This window comes from Lacerta agilis, chromosome 3 (genome assembly GCF_009819535.1).
Source record: "Lacerta agilis isolate rLacAgi1 chromosome 3, rLacAgi1.pri, whole genome shotgun sequence".
Lineage (NCBI taxonomy): Eukaryota > Metazoa > Chordata > Lepidosauria > Squamata > Lacertidae > Lacerta > Lacerta agilis.
This window is the reverse complement of record NC_046314.1, coordinates 15,945,000-15,959,124: the sequence shown is the minus strand read 5'-3', so window position 1 is coordinate 15,959,124 and position 14,125 is coordinate 15,945,000. Positions and strand designations below refer to the sequence as shown.

The 14,125-nt window shown below is 45.1% G+C and overlaps 1 protein-coding gene across 2 annotated transcripts in view; it reads right to left on the bottom strand.

Moving 5' to 3' along the window:
* The window catches only part of KCNS3 (potassium voltage-gated channel modifier subfamily S member 3), a 40,795-nt gene extending 29,847 nt beyond the window's left edge, over positions 1–10,948 (bottom strand). For both annotated transcript variants that reach the window (XR_004426177.1, XM_033142906.1), the window contains exon 1: positions 10,779–10,948. The gene's annotated coding sequence lies outside the window, so the exon portion shown is untranslated. The remainder of the gene's footprint in view (positions 1–10,778) is intronic.
* Between the last annotated feature and the right edge of the window lie 3,177 nt (positions 10,949–14,125).

The following is a 14,125-nucleotide window of genomic DNA, read 5'->3' as shown; positions in this document are numbered from 1 at the left end:
TCTGCTAACATCCTGGAGGCCTGGGAAGTGTCAATATGGCCAGGATGCTTGTTCTTTCACTTCCTCCTATCAATCTTGTGTCTTTCTTCTACCTGATCTTGGAATGCTAATTACCTGTAGCCTAGGAAGTAGGGTTAGATCAAAACAGTTCTGCTAAGTTCAAAGATTCTTTGTTCTTCTTCATGGCACATGGCCTGTGGGGGGAGTTTGCTCTGGACACTGTGATTGGATGATTTGAATCTTGGAAGGCGGGTTTTGTTTTCAATAAAAAGTACCTGTATGAGGGCTGAAGGGAGCTCTCTCTCTCTTGCTCATTTATCCTCATACAGGTCGTTTGCTGGTTCAAACGTCTTGTCTTTTCTCTATTCTTTTAAGTAACGTGCCGTGGTAATTCAATTAGAAACACCACACTATCTGCTTGAACATATGTTCTCCAGAGCTAGCCCAATCCCCACACATGCTGGATAACCCTGAAATTACCCAGAACCCCGGCTGGGGGGCTGGGAAGGATGAACACCCAATGCCTGTGCCAAGGTCTCCCTACATCTGAATTTTAATAAAGTTGTGGCCAATTTCAATGCCATAGAACGTCGTCCCATGTCATTATTTCCCTCAGGGGCTTCCAGGGGTTTGGGGGGGACTCCGCCTGACCACGCCATAATTTAAATGTTACAGCCAGCCTTTCTGGGCATCTATATGACTCCACCCACTGTTTTGTAACAGTTAAGGGAAGTGACTGTGGGTTCTGCTTATACTTTAGGAAAAGGAAAACTAATAGGATCATCACACCTTGGAAAAGGGCGTTCTTGACTTCCGGCGAGGACGCCATTGCGGGCGGTCGTGGGTCGTTTCGGCAGCGAAGCAACCCAGGCCGGCTCGGGGGTAGGAGCCCCGCTACCGCACAGCGGGGCTCCGCTAAACCGCGGGTCGAGCGTCCCGCAGCATGGGCACTCCAGCCAGCCCACTATGGCGTGGAACCCTTCTCCCATTGCCCTTGTAAAAGGGCGCGGGAGTGAAGGGACAACAGCGCCGGGCTTTGGAGGCATGCCCCAACTGGGCCGGTGATGTGGCGGCTGCCGCCGGCACTGAGCGCGTCGTTCTACCTATTGGAAAGAAAAAAAAAAGAGAACCACGGAGGCCGTGAGTACAGAGATAATTAGATGATAAATTTTTGCTAATTGGCACTCCGGGAGGAACGTGAAAAAGGAAGCCCGTTCCTCCCTTTGTTTAAGGAAGAAGATAACATTGTTTTCAGCTGCTGCTGAAGTAGTGGATACAAAGTTTCTACGGAGGTTTTGACAAGTGAGACTGGTTAAATCACTTTTTAGGGGAATTAAGAGATCGGAAATATCTCTTTTTGAAATTGCTGGATTGCAATCTTTCCACCCTGACTCGGGGGAAAATGGCGGCTAAAATCTATGGTTAAAGATGGAAAAGTACTGAAACTTGAAACCCTCTGCCTATTTCTACCATGCTTGGTTTCGTTTTTAAGTTGGCTCTAGACTCGGGACTGACACATGAACAAAGGATTATTCTTTTGAAGTTGGAACTGTTAAATCAGAAATTAATTCTGTTGAACCAGGATGTTGAAGGAAAGTTATATGCTACAGGAAAGACTCTTGAGAACTTTGCTAAACTGGAAAGGAATCTTGCAAGGGAACTTGAGAAAGTTTTTGGAAAACAAAGTACAGAGGCTGCGCAACTCCGAGAAGTTGAAAAATCCTGCTGGTGTGAGAGACGCAGGGTTGGAATACAATTTATATCCAATTTCTGGGGTGAGAGCCCAGAAATGATGGGAAGAAGATTTGTGAATCTACAACTGGAAGATGATTGGAACTTTGAAACGGAGATGCTGGAAGAAGATGATTTGTATATCCTGAAGCCCCCTGCAAGGACATTTATGGACTGCGTCTGGACCTGTGGATTTACAGAAAAAGAAGGCATTCTGGACAATGGTGTTGGAGGGAGATGGAGAAATGTCTGGGGGGAGACCCCGAGATGGCGAAGGAAAATGGTCAGAAAAGGGATAGGGTGAGAATATATAAAATATAATTAGGATGGTTTATTATGGTACCCTGAAGTCAGTGTGTTAAGAATTTAAGATTTGGAATTATTGAAGAGATATGTTAAGTCTTTTTATTAGCAGCAGTGTAAGTGAAATAAGATGTCTGATTTGAGTTAAGAAGTGATAGGTTATTTTGAAGTAAAAATTAAATATTAAGAAGTATGTTTTGTTTATTTTTTGGATGATTTAAACTTTAGAGATGAGAAGTTATTAAAGTAAACTAGAATTGGAACCAAAGGAGAGAAAACGGGGGAAGTCACCCGGTATAGACTCGAACAATAATTTTTTTGTGTGTGTGTGTTAAACAAGAAAAAGAATTATACAACATACAAATCCTTTATTCGACCGATAGTCAGAAAGAAGAAACACATTTCTCAATACAAAATTATAGAACTAAAAACATCAGAGGGATACACAATTAAAAATAAAAAATAGGACAGCACTAGTAAACGTCATACAGATAACCCACATCGAGACATTCGATTTTGCGCTTCCGACACTTGAGTGCCAGGAAGAGGAATTTAGCCACAGATAAGGCTATTTTCCCAGTGGGCTTATTCAGCAGATATGCTACCTGCCTTTCTCTTAAACGAGAACTAAACTGAGATAAATATGGGGCTATGAGATACTGCCTTAAATCGTTATAAAAGGGACAACTCAGTAGAATGTGTTCTGTGGATTCTACCTCTCCTAAAGCACAATGGCACGTTCTCTGATCATATGGAACTCCTCTAAATCTTCCCCTCAAAACCGCTGAATCAAGAACGTTCAGTCTTGCCGCAGTGAGAAGTCTGCGGTATTCCACATAGTGGATATCTGCCAGGTAACAGGCTGGTGCAGCCCGATACACCTGCTCCCCCAGAAACATCCCAGGTTTCACGCGGGCTATGTCCTCGTGTCTGGCGATATCCCCCAATCTCTGAGCAATCACCGCTTTAGCGTGTTTATAAGTCATGGACTCTATATAGAGGGAGGACAGTCCGCACTTCTGCACTTCCTCCACCACCTCCCCTTCCCATGGTGATTTAAAATTATCCTTCAGTATCAGGGGGGCCAAACCCACCGGTCTAAAGCACAACTTGAGCCATAGCCATAATTTTGCCTTCAGGGCCACATACCTAAAGGCTTGGCAGCCGGTCTCTAGTCTCATGACCGCACCCGCAACGGAAGGGGGGATCCTGAGAATGGCCCTAAGGAATTGTGATTGGATAGATTCCAATCTTTCAAAGTCTCTACGTGAGCCCAAAGCAATGCCCACCAGTAATAGTGGAAGGACTTTCATTTGGAAGAGTCTCAGGGCAACTTCCACTGTTTGTGCCTGTTTCTTGGCATACAGGGATCTAATCAGCAAGGCTGCTTTAGATGCATTTGTGGCTATATATTCTCTGTGTGCCAAGAAAGACCCGTTTGATCGTACTACCTGGCCCAGGTATTTGAAGCAGCTAACCTGCTCTAGGGGAATACCATTAATCGACCACGAATGGAGTTTCGGTCGAGCAGCAAAGACCATTATTTTGGTCTTGGCATAATTAAGTTGGAGCTCATGTTGGATCTCGTATTCATGAAGTGCTCGAAGCATCCTCCTCAGCCCAATGGGGGAAATAGCTAAAAGGGCAGCATCGTCCGCATACAGGAGGACATTCAAAGCTCGGCCTGCTAATTTTGGAGGATGGAAAGCAGCATTGGCCATATGAGCCACTAGCGAGTTAATATAAAAATTGAACAGGGCAGGGGCAAGCAAACAGCCCTGTCTTACCCCCCTAGTGGTGGCAACCGGATTGGAAACTAACCCCTTATTATCTAACCTAATTCTCAAGAAGGTATTTGTATGCAGGTTGATAATCAGGAGAAGAAGACGGCGGTCGATAGATGTCGCTGCCAGTTTTGTCCATAGCTGGTTCCTGGGAATTTGGTCAAAGGCTTGCTTAAAGTCAATAAAGGCGACATGGAGAGCTTTTGGGCCTTTGCCAGCATACTTGTCTGCCAAATGGTTCAGGATTAGAATTTGGTCTGTTGTCGATCTTCCAGGGCGAAAACCCGCCTGTTCCTCTGCGATGATATTGTTGTTCTCCATCCAGGTCGTTAGTTTGTTGAGCAAGTATCTTGAGTAAATCTTCCCAATAACGTTCAGCAGGCTGATTGGCCTAAAGTTGGCCGGATCAGTGCGCGGACCTTTCTTGTGTATTAATACAATTAGCGCAGAATTCCAACTTGGGGGGAAATTTGCTGTTTTGTTAATATAAGTATAGAGTACTGCTAAGAGTGGGCACCACCAATCCTTGTTGGCTTTGATGGCATCAATGGATATAAGGTCATCTCCAGGTGCCTTGCCCACCTTAAATTGGTCTATAAGTGTTTCCACTTCAGAGCAGGTAACTGGGTCCCACTCAGGCAAGGGGCCCAATTCTATCCTTCCTCCGCCAACAGCGTGGGCTGCATATAGGTCGGAAAAGAAACTTTCCCAGGTGTCGGCTGAAATTTGGGGTTCTATTCTTGTCAATGGTCTACCCAAATATTGGGAAATTAGGTGCCAAAAGGAGGAGGGATTTCTATTCTCCGCAGCTTTTAAAAGGTTATTCCAATTATTTCTTTCTGCCGCAAGCTTCTTTTCCTTTAATAATGCTTTATATCTTCTCTTGAGGTTCATAAGATGACTACTAGGCAGGGGATCATTTGATGCCCTATATGCCAAAAATTCATTATATAGACAGTTCTTGAAGTACCTGCATTCCTCATCAAACCATTTTTTATGAGAAAAACGGTTACTATTTGTTACCGGGGCCCGTGCCATGGTTGGTTTTAGCAGTTCTACTAAGTTCTCATATATTGGCAGTGGATCTTCTGCCTGGATAAGGGAGTCCCTTGTCACTTGAAGTTGATCAGACCAAAGGAGTTCATTTATCCGTCGAGCCATTTTATCGGTCCATTTTAAGGCAGTAGGCCTCATCTGCAACTGATCGTTTGTTAAGTGCACACGGGAATACGTGACCAGTTCTCCAGCCAGGTTCAGGGAGAGTTCTAAGGGGAAATGATCACTTTCCAGTCTCGTTACCACCCTAAAGTTGGAAATTTTAGGGATCAAATCTAATGATGTCCACTTCCGGCGGCGACGCCATCGCCGGGTGGTCGAAGGCTGCTTCGGGTCCGAAGCGCCTTGTCCATCCCGGGGGTTAGGAGCCGCGCTACCGCAGCGCGCGGCTCCGGTTGGGGTGCGGGAAGAGCGTCCCGCACCCTGGGCTCCCCGGCTGCGCCCGCGGAGGCTCCGAACCCTTCCCCTGCCCCCCTGTAAAGGGGGAGTGGGGGTGAAGGGACAACGGAGCCGGGCTTACGGGGATATGCCCCAACCGGGATGCAAATGCGGCGGCAAAGCCCGCGGTGAGCGTCTAAGTTCTACCTGTGAAGAATGGAGCTAAAGGAACCCGGTGGTCGTGAGTAAATAATCTTGGCAGAAATCGTGTTTTTGGAACGATCCGGGGGGAAGGAGAAAGGCAGCCTGCCTCCCTCCCTTCGAGCCCAAGAAATTAACCAATCTGAGGGATTGCTGCCACAGAACTGGTTATAAAGTATTTAAAATCGATACATGAGACTGGCAAACTTTTTTCTTGGGAAGCTAACTAGCGGAAAATATCTCTATTTAAAGTTGCGGTGTTTGCGCTCCAGCTTAGGAAAATGGCGACGAACAAAGAGACAGGAGAAGAAATATGATACCCACTTCCTCCTCCTCTGCCAGTATGCTGGGTTTCGTCCTTGAACTGGTATTGAACTCTGGACTAACAGATGAACAAAGGCTCACTGCCTTGAAGGTGGAACTACTTTACAGAAAAGTCAAAGTCTTGTGTGGGGGCCTGAAATGGAACCAACTGCCCACAGAGGAGGCTAACAAAACTTTTGACACTTTGGAAGAAAATCTTGTCAAAGAGCTGAGAGGATGGATGGAAAGATGGAAAGAAATGAGTGAGCTACTTCGGAGAAGAAATTCGCTTGTTGGGGGTGGCAGCCCCAAGGCGATGTCAAGATTTGCTATATCCAGTCCCCGAGGTGTGAGCTCGGGGGCCAGGGACAGAGAATTAAGGTATTTACAAGAAGAAAAGGAATGCTACAAAGAACCGGAGAAGCTGAGAGAGGGAGAGTTGGACACCTCGGAGCTCGTGGCAAGGAGAGCTTTGGACTATGCCTGGATCTGTGGACGTTTGGAGAGGGAAGCTGCATGGAAGTTCAGTGCTGATGCCATCAGGAGAAGAAGAATGGACAGAGGGGGTGTGGGGTGAAGTATTAAGCAAAATCTAAAGTAATCTGTTATGGTACTTTGAAATTGGAGTGTGAACACTGTCAACAATAGTTTGTTTTATTATCTGTTTGAACATGAAAAGAGATATTTCAAGTTTTTATGTTATTAGCAGCAGTTCAAAGGATAGAAGAGATAGATTTGATGAGGATGATCGGTGAGGATTTATGAGGATGTAGTATAAATAAAGTCGATTTAAGTGGTTTAAGTTTATAGATTAAGACGATTAAGATTAAGATGAAGATTAAGATGAATGTTTTTCTTTATATATATAATTAAGTTTAATTTTTTAAATGAAGAGGTTAAAAAGTAGATTATGGATATAAACTCGAAGGTGAAAAGGCAGGGGAAGTCAACTGTCAAGATTGGAAAAAGAAATTTTTTTTTGAGATGTCTAATTAAGAAGGAAAATCATGGCAATTTTTGTATTAGATGTGTAATTGTATTTGTTTTGTATGTGTATAAATGTAGGTGTGGTTAAGGTTGTATGTGGTTATAAGTAAAAATGTCAATAAATTCTTATAAAAAAAAAAACAAATCTAATGATGTCCAAATAAAATCAATGGTAGAGGCACGGGAACCTGACCAGAAAGTAAATTCAGCTGGGTAATCAGAGCTGAGAGCTCCATTTAGCAGGTAAAAATTAAGAGCCAACAAGGTTTGCCTGCATTTAAAGCCTGCATATGTGGCAACACTGTCTTTAAAATTCCTGGGTAAAAGATCTGTAGTTATAATGGGTAATGATGGGTACTTCTCATATTTAGTGAATAAGGATTTATCATTATAGGACAATCGGCCATTAAAATCTCCTGCGACCAGGAAGGTGGCTTCAGGATATTTCTCAAGGAGAGTTTCAAGTGTCAGTTGAATTTCCTTCCATCTCTGGTCGACCAGGTTTTTCTTGTAAACTGGGTACAGGTAAACATTGATCACCACAAACACTTCCTCTGCTATTTGTAGCTTTACTCCTAGCATGAATGGCGACTTAATATTGATTTGTTCTGCCTGGAGATTTATGGCCAAAGAGACAAAAATAGCCAACCCACCCTGCGGTCTACCAGGTGATAAAGGATCCTGCTTCGCACTCAGGTAGAAGCCCTTGTACCCTGATAAGAAGAAATCCTCACAAGCCCATGTCTCTTGCAGTAAAAGGATGCCGCTGCCTTTTATATAAGCGACAAAGGATGGATCCATCAACTTAGATTTAATACCAGCTACATTCCAGGATAAAAATGTAAGTGTCCTCATGGTCTCCCCTTCGGGTCATGCTGACCCTTGCGGAATCAGCACAGAGGAATCCACCCGGGGATGCATGCTACGAGGAGGAGCAATAGGCTGAAAGAAAGAAGTAATTGTAGATTGCTTGCCAGTCAGATTCTGGGCGCCACTTGCCGCAGCAACAGTCAATGACTGGGGCTTATTTGTTGGTAACTGTGGGGATAGGTCTTGGTGCATGGGGGTATCACTTAATGACAGGTCCATAGAGTCTGCATTTAGGGTATGCTCTATAATTGAGGAAGATGGACCTTTTGGGTCTACGGTTGTTGAGGGGAACATACAATGCATGGCAGGTAGGGGGCATCCTTTTCGGTTTGCCTCCAAAAGGGCGTTCAACCTTGCCACTGCCTCAGAGTTTGACCAAAGGGCTGTCGAATCTCCCACTGTATCCTGAACTGACTTGGCATCCATACGAAGTGAGCAGCTATTTTGAGGATTAGAGATCATTACAGCAGGATTCACTTGGACTTGTGTAGGCTGGTCAAGATTAGGGGAGGAGTTCGTCTTATTTATCTGAGCATGATCCTCTGAGTTACGGAGACAGAGTAGTAACTCATCCAATCTGTCTGTTATCTCTGCTCGTTCTGGTTTTGGCAGGTGGGAGAAAGATAAAAGTAGTTCATGTTCTATGGAGTTCTCCAGATGGGTGGCCTTTGTCAGTGGGGGAAGGGGGGCATCAGTCCAGCTGATTAGATCTGTGGCCAAAGAAGTTGAAATTGTGGTAGTTGGAGGGCCCTCAGGCTTGACTACTTTCTTTTTGAGCAAGCAATTAGGTAAAAGAGGGCAAATCTTAGTATTAGTAAAAACTCTTGTAGCAAAGATTCCGAAGTTAATTAAAGTGCTTCTTAAAGACATAATAAATGCAGGGAACTTTTTGGATTCAAAGGAGAGCAGGACTCTCTGCGTATGAGACCTGCTGCTTATGTGATCAATATATTTCAGATCAATGGAGCGAGGATTTACCCCCAAAAGTCCGGCTAGATGCCTCCTTGCATCGTTCTTGGAGTACCAGTTAATCACCTGGCCTCTGAAGGGGCAAACAGTTAGGCAGACTTTAGTAGCTTGCAGAAAAAGGTTATGAGAAGATATAAACAGTTGTTCTTCCTTGATTTGTTCATTCTCATGTTTGCAGGCGGCCTGAGAAATTATGTGAGGTAAATCAGGTGCTCTGGGCATTTGTATAGTCCTATCCTCAGGTAAGGCATCTGGAGGACTGTCTTTACCTTTTAAGGATACAAGTGTGATAATCTTCTCTAGGGATCCTCGGATGTCTCTTATGAATTTAAAGATATAGTCCACTGTTTTGGCAACTAGGTCTAAAGTAGTCGAATGTTCAAATAATATATCAGAGAGGCAGCTTTCTCCTTCTCTAATGCAGTCTTTCGGTTGGATACCAGAGATTGTATCCTTTTTAGACCTTTTTGATTTAGTGGTGTTGTTGCTTGAGGGGTTAGTGAGCAATTTATCAGGGGATTCTTTCAGCATAACATCCTCGTCAGTCATCTCTGCTATCGGGGAGAAGGTGTTTGAGACTGGGATATTAAAAATATCCTTTGTTTTCCCAGGGAAAAATTCACTAATTTTCGTTTGCTTGGCAAGAGGCAGGCACAACAATTCCTCTATATCCTCTATATCCTCTGATTCTCTAGTACGTTTCCCAGTTCCTCTCCTCTTATCAGCAGGGCTGCGCGGTTGCTGAGTCATCTCTCTCTTCACACAATCGCCTCAAAGCTTCAAGGTCAGTAGATATCTCCCACAATAACGAAAGGAATCCCCCTAATTAGTAAACTAAAAATGCTAAAAAGTGCTATGGAGTGCCTAAATTTTATCCAGCTTCTATGCTCATTAAAACAGTCTTTAAAAGATAAAAACAGAGAGCTCACGCTGACTAGGTGCTGTTCGCCATCTTGCTGCCCCCGAAAAAGAATTATTGGTGTATTAATGGGGATTTGCATTTGTTTTTATTATGTTTTGATTGTTGTGTTTGTGTTGATGTATGTGTTTTGTTGTTCTCTGTTTTGTAAAAAACCAATAAAATTCTTATTAAAAAAAAAGGAAAAGGGCGTTCTTTTTAGGCTAGTGACTCAAGAGTCACCTGATAACTCCCCATGGGAGCATTAAGCATGCCCTCTGGAGAGGGTAATATCTTGCATTGTCTTCCTCCCCTTCCTGCCTCCCAGGGCCCATCTTTCAAAGGACAGCCAAGGTACCAAACCCTTCAGCATGCTGATGTTTCTTCTATAGTAATATTAGTATGTGGTATTTGATGTTTCCCTTTTAAACATCCCTTCTGCACACTAAGCAAACCCACCTCTTTCAATGAGATGACGAAAATTGTCTTATAATATCCAGAGGGTGCTATTCTGGCTACAGAATTCAAGCACTCTCTTCACAAGATACCCATAATGATATGCCTAGGAATGTGAATTCATATTGAGCTTTGAGTCGTGAATGCCCAAACCAGTTTAGGGATGTAGATCAGGAGAGTACGGTGAGTCCCATTTCTCACATTTTAACAGGCCTTCTCTGCAGTGGCTCCCCATCTGTGGAATGCTCTCCCCAGGGAAGTTCACCTGGTGCCTTCATTATACACCTTTAGGCAACAGGCAAAAATGATCCTTTTTTACCAGGCCTTTGGTTGACCTGATTGACATCCTATCCCCTTTTAAAATGTGGCTCTTTTCGGGGGGGAGGTGTTGTTGTTGGGTTGTTGTTTTTATTCTGATTATATATGTTGAGATCTTTTCTGTGATCATAATGATGATGATGACCATGGATCCCAAGGATGGGGAACCTGTGTGTCACAGAGCAAGCCAGCCAGTAAATCACACTGTGAAAGTTGGAGATAACTCTTTATTAGCAAAAACTAATTGTGCACAGCAACTCATTTCTGGTAGGTCTTGCCCCATGAAGCAGTTGCTGAGACTGAAGGTCCCCACTTTCCTACATCTGCCTCCTCTCCAGGAGTTTCCCCAAATTATCAGAGACTACGTCTGCACATTGCCAATATCTCTCCTGCCCTTTTCATGCCTCTTCTGATTCTGGGAGACGAGAGGGAAGTTGACTTCATTTTCCTCTGCTAGCTATCCTTACAGACGGGTACCTGGGGGAAAAGGGGGATATTTGAACTTGTCTGATTTTACTACTTACCAGAAGTGATCTGAAGCCTTCTCTTAGGGTACTTGTCAGTTCCAGAAGCATTTCCTGTCACGGCGATTTGCGTTTACAAGCATGGCAGTACTGCATACAAGATAGGACTGAAACAACTTTCCTGCTTTAGGCAAAGGCCAGAAAGTTTCACATTCGGCAAAATGAGAGGATACCTGTAGGAAAGAAAGAAATAAGCATTGACCATTTTGTCATCTACACATATTTCAATAAAAGTAGGCTAGGAGCACAGGCAGGGCTGGCCCAGTGTGGTGTAGAGAGCCAGTGTGGTGTAGTGGTTAAGAGCGGTAAACTCGTAATCTGGTGAATCGGGTTCGCTTCCCTGCTCCTCCACATGCAGCTGCTGGGTGACCTTGGGCTAGTCACACTTCTTTGAAGTCTCTCAGCCCCACTCACCTCACAGAGTGTTTTTTGTGGGGGAGGGAGGGAAAGGAGGATGTTAGCCGCTTTGAGACTCCTTCGGGTAGTGATAAAGCGGGATATCAAATCCAAACACCTTCTTATTATTATTCAATGTCCCACCATGGCCGCAACCCTACTGCTGTGGCACCCACTGCAGCTTGCTTCCAGATGGCGGCAGAGGAGACACAGTGGCAGGTGGGCCACAGCAGCTGCAGGGCATGGTTGTGGAGGCAGGGGGCTCTCTCACTGCTGCAGCTGAGCAAGAGGCAGCAGCAAACACCCAGCAACAGCCAGCGCCCAGCAGTAGCAAGTGCCAGGTGGTGGGTTCCTGGCAGCAAATGTCCAGTGGCACGCAGTGGCACCCCTAAGAGCCTGCCACCATGCGGCAACTGCCTCGCCACTTTTCATGGGCGGGAGGGCCAGCCCTGAGCACAGCGGGAGGGAAGAAATTAAGCAGGAGATTGATAGGCAATCAAGAGATTTAAGATGTTGCGGAAGATTTAGGTTTCGGGTGAAGGGAGATTCAAAACTATGGTTTGAAGCTGGTTTGCTGTCAGACTGCGGCTTTCTGGTTTGTGTGTAGTATAATTTGTGCCATTTGAATTCTGCAGCAAACTATGGATACTGCAAATCATGGAAATGAGGGAATCCACGTACAGGAGAAGAGAAGAAGAAGAAGAAGAAGAAGAAGAAGAAGAAGAAGAAGAAGAAGAGTTTGGATTTGATATCCCGCTTTTCACTACGCGAAGGAGTCTCAAAGCGGGTAACATTCTCCTTTCCCTTCCTCCCCCACAACAAACACTCTGTGAGGTGAGTGGGGCTGAGAGACTTCAAAAAAGTGTGACTAGCCCAAGGTCACCCAGCAGCTGCATGTGGAGGAGTGGAGACACGAACCCGGTTCCCCAGATTACAAGTCTACCGCTCTTAACCACTACACCACACTGGGAGAATATGAGGTTCCAGCAGATTGGCTCATCTCAGATGTCGCAAACTCCATTAGGCTAAGACTTATGTATAACCAGAATGAGGGATACGTAGTTCTTCAGATACCGTTGGACTCCAACCCCAGTTACCCCTAGCCAGCATGCCCAGTGCTCAGGGGGAGTTGTAGCCCAACATCTCGAGGACCAAATGTTCTCCATCCCTACTTTAGGGGATTGACAATAAACTGGTCAAAGAGCATTAAGCCTCCTGTTTCTTATTTAATCAAAATAGAATTAAAAGGGGTTGTGCACTAGATTTGTATCAACAGAGAAATCTGCATGCATCACCTTGTTAAAGCCAATTTCACTTCAGGGGGGGGGGGAATCAGGGCTCAGCAATCCTCCACAGTACTAGGCTATGATTCACTGCTCAGATTACATTAATACCACCCATTACTCACTGTGATTACCTAGTGCGATGCATCCATTCAGTTAATTAACAGACACAGGTTTAGGCAACGTGGCAAGTTCTTTTGATTCCAAAAGCATTCCAAGCCAACTTTATCAAGAAAACATTATTCTGGATCCAAGATGGTGGCCTGTATCCATCTCTTTGTCCAAAGGTTTTTTTCCATTTCCATTGCTGTTCAATGGCAGCAACTCCATTCAAGGAAGAGAAGGCCATCAGCAGCTACTAGCCATGATGGCTATGCATTACCTCCACTGTCAGAAGCAGCAGACCCCTGAAAACCAGTTGGTGGGAATCAGAGATGGCTGTTGCACTACTTTGCTAGCTTCCAATAGGCATCTGGTTGGCCACTGTGGGAACAGGAGGCTGGTCTAGATGGGCCATTGGCCAGATATTCTGAAGGTTACATGACCAGAGACCAGATATACCTGGGCTTTCTGTAACAAAATACTACATACTAATGGAGAACACATGCTCAAAACTCAGAATACCCAGAATAGACCCATTAAAATCAATGGACTAGTTGGGCATCACCTGTAGTGATGGATGAGGTATGCAGCAGGGAATTGCTAACTTAGTGGGAGAGGGGCAGGGATGAGGTGGTGGGTAATATTAGATTGAACCTACACAGTGCTGATATCCCCATTGACTGGTCCTCTCCCCTATGGTTAAGTTGCAATGTCTCTGCTGCCGGCTGGGCTGAGCTAGCAGGAATCCACACCGAGCAAGTTGGAGTTAACTCTTTATTAGCAAAAATAGGATCTTCACGCAGGTCTGGCCCCCCATGAAGCAGTTGCCGAGAATGAAGGTCCCTATCTCTCCACAGCCATCTATGTCTCCTCCTCTCCAGGATTTTCTCTGAGCGATCGGAGACTGCAGCTGCGTGCCTGCCTTTGCTCCTCCCACTTCATGCTTCTTTTGGTTCTGGGGGAGAAGAGTGGAGGGGACCTCCTCGCAGCAGGAGAGGGTGACACCCGTGACTCTTTACTAGCCTGACTCATCTCTGCCTCTTGGCTTCTCTCCTCCTGTACTCCTACTTCATCTTCTGCCTCTCTGCCACACTCTCCCAGCTCAATAAGTCCTGTTACCCCTTCAATGGTAATGTATGGAAGTGAGAGCTGGACCATAAAGAAGACTGATCGCCGAAGAATTGATGCTTTTGAATTATGGTGCTGGAGGAGACTCTTGACAGTCCCAGGGACTGCAAGAAGATCAAACCGTTCCATTCTTAAAGAAATCAGCCCTGAGTGCTCACTGGAAGGGCAGATCCTGAAGTTGAGGCTCCAATACTTTGGCCACCTCATGAGAAGGGAAGACTCCCTGGAAAAGACCCTGATGTTGGGAAAGATGGAGGGCACAAGGAGAAGGGAATGACAGAGGATGAGATGGTTGGACAGTGTTCTCGAAGCGAATGGCATGAGTTTGGCCAAACTGCGAGAGGCAGTGAAGGATAGGGGTGCCTGGCGTGCTCTGGTCCATGAGGTCATGAAGAGTCGGACATGACTGAACGACTGAACAACAACAACCCCTTCAGT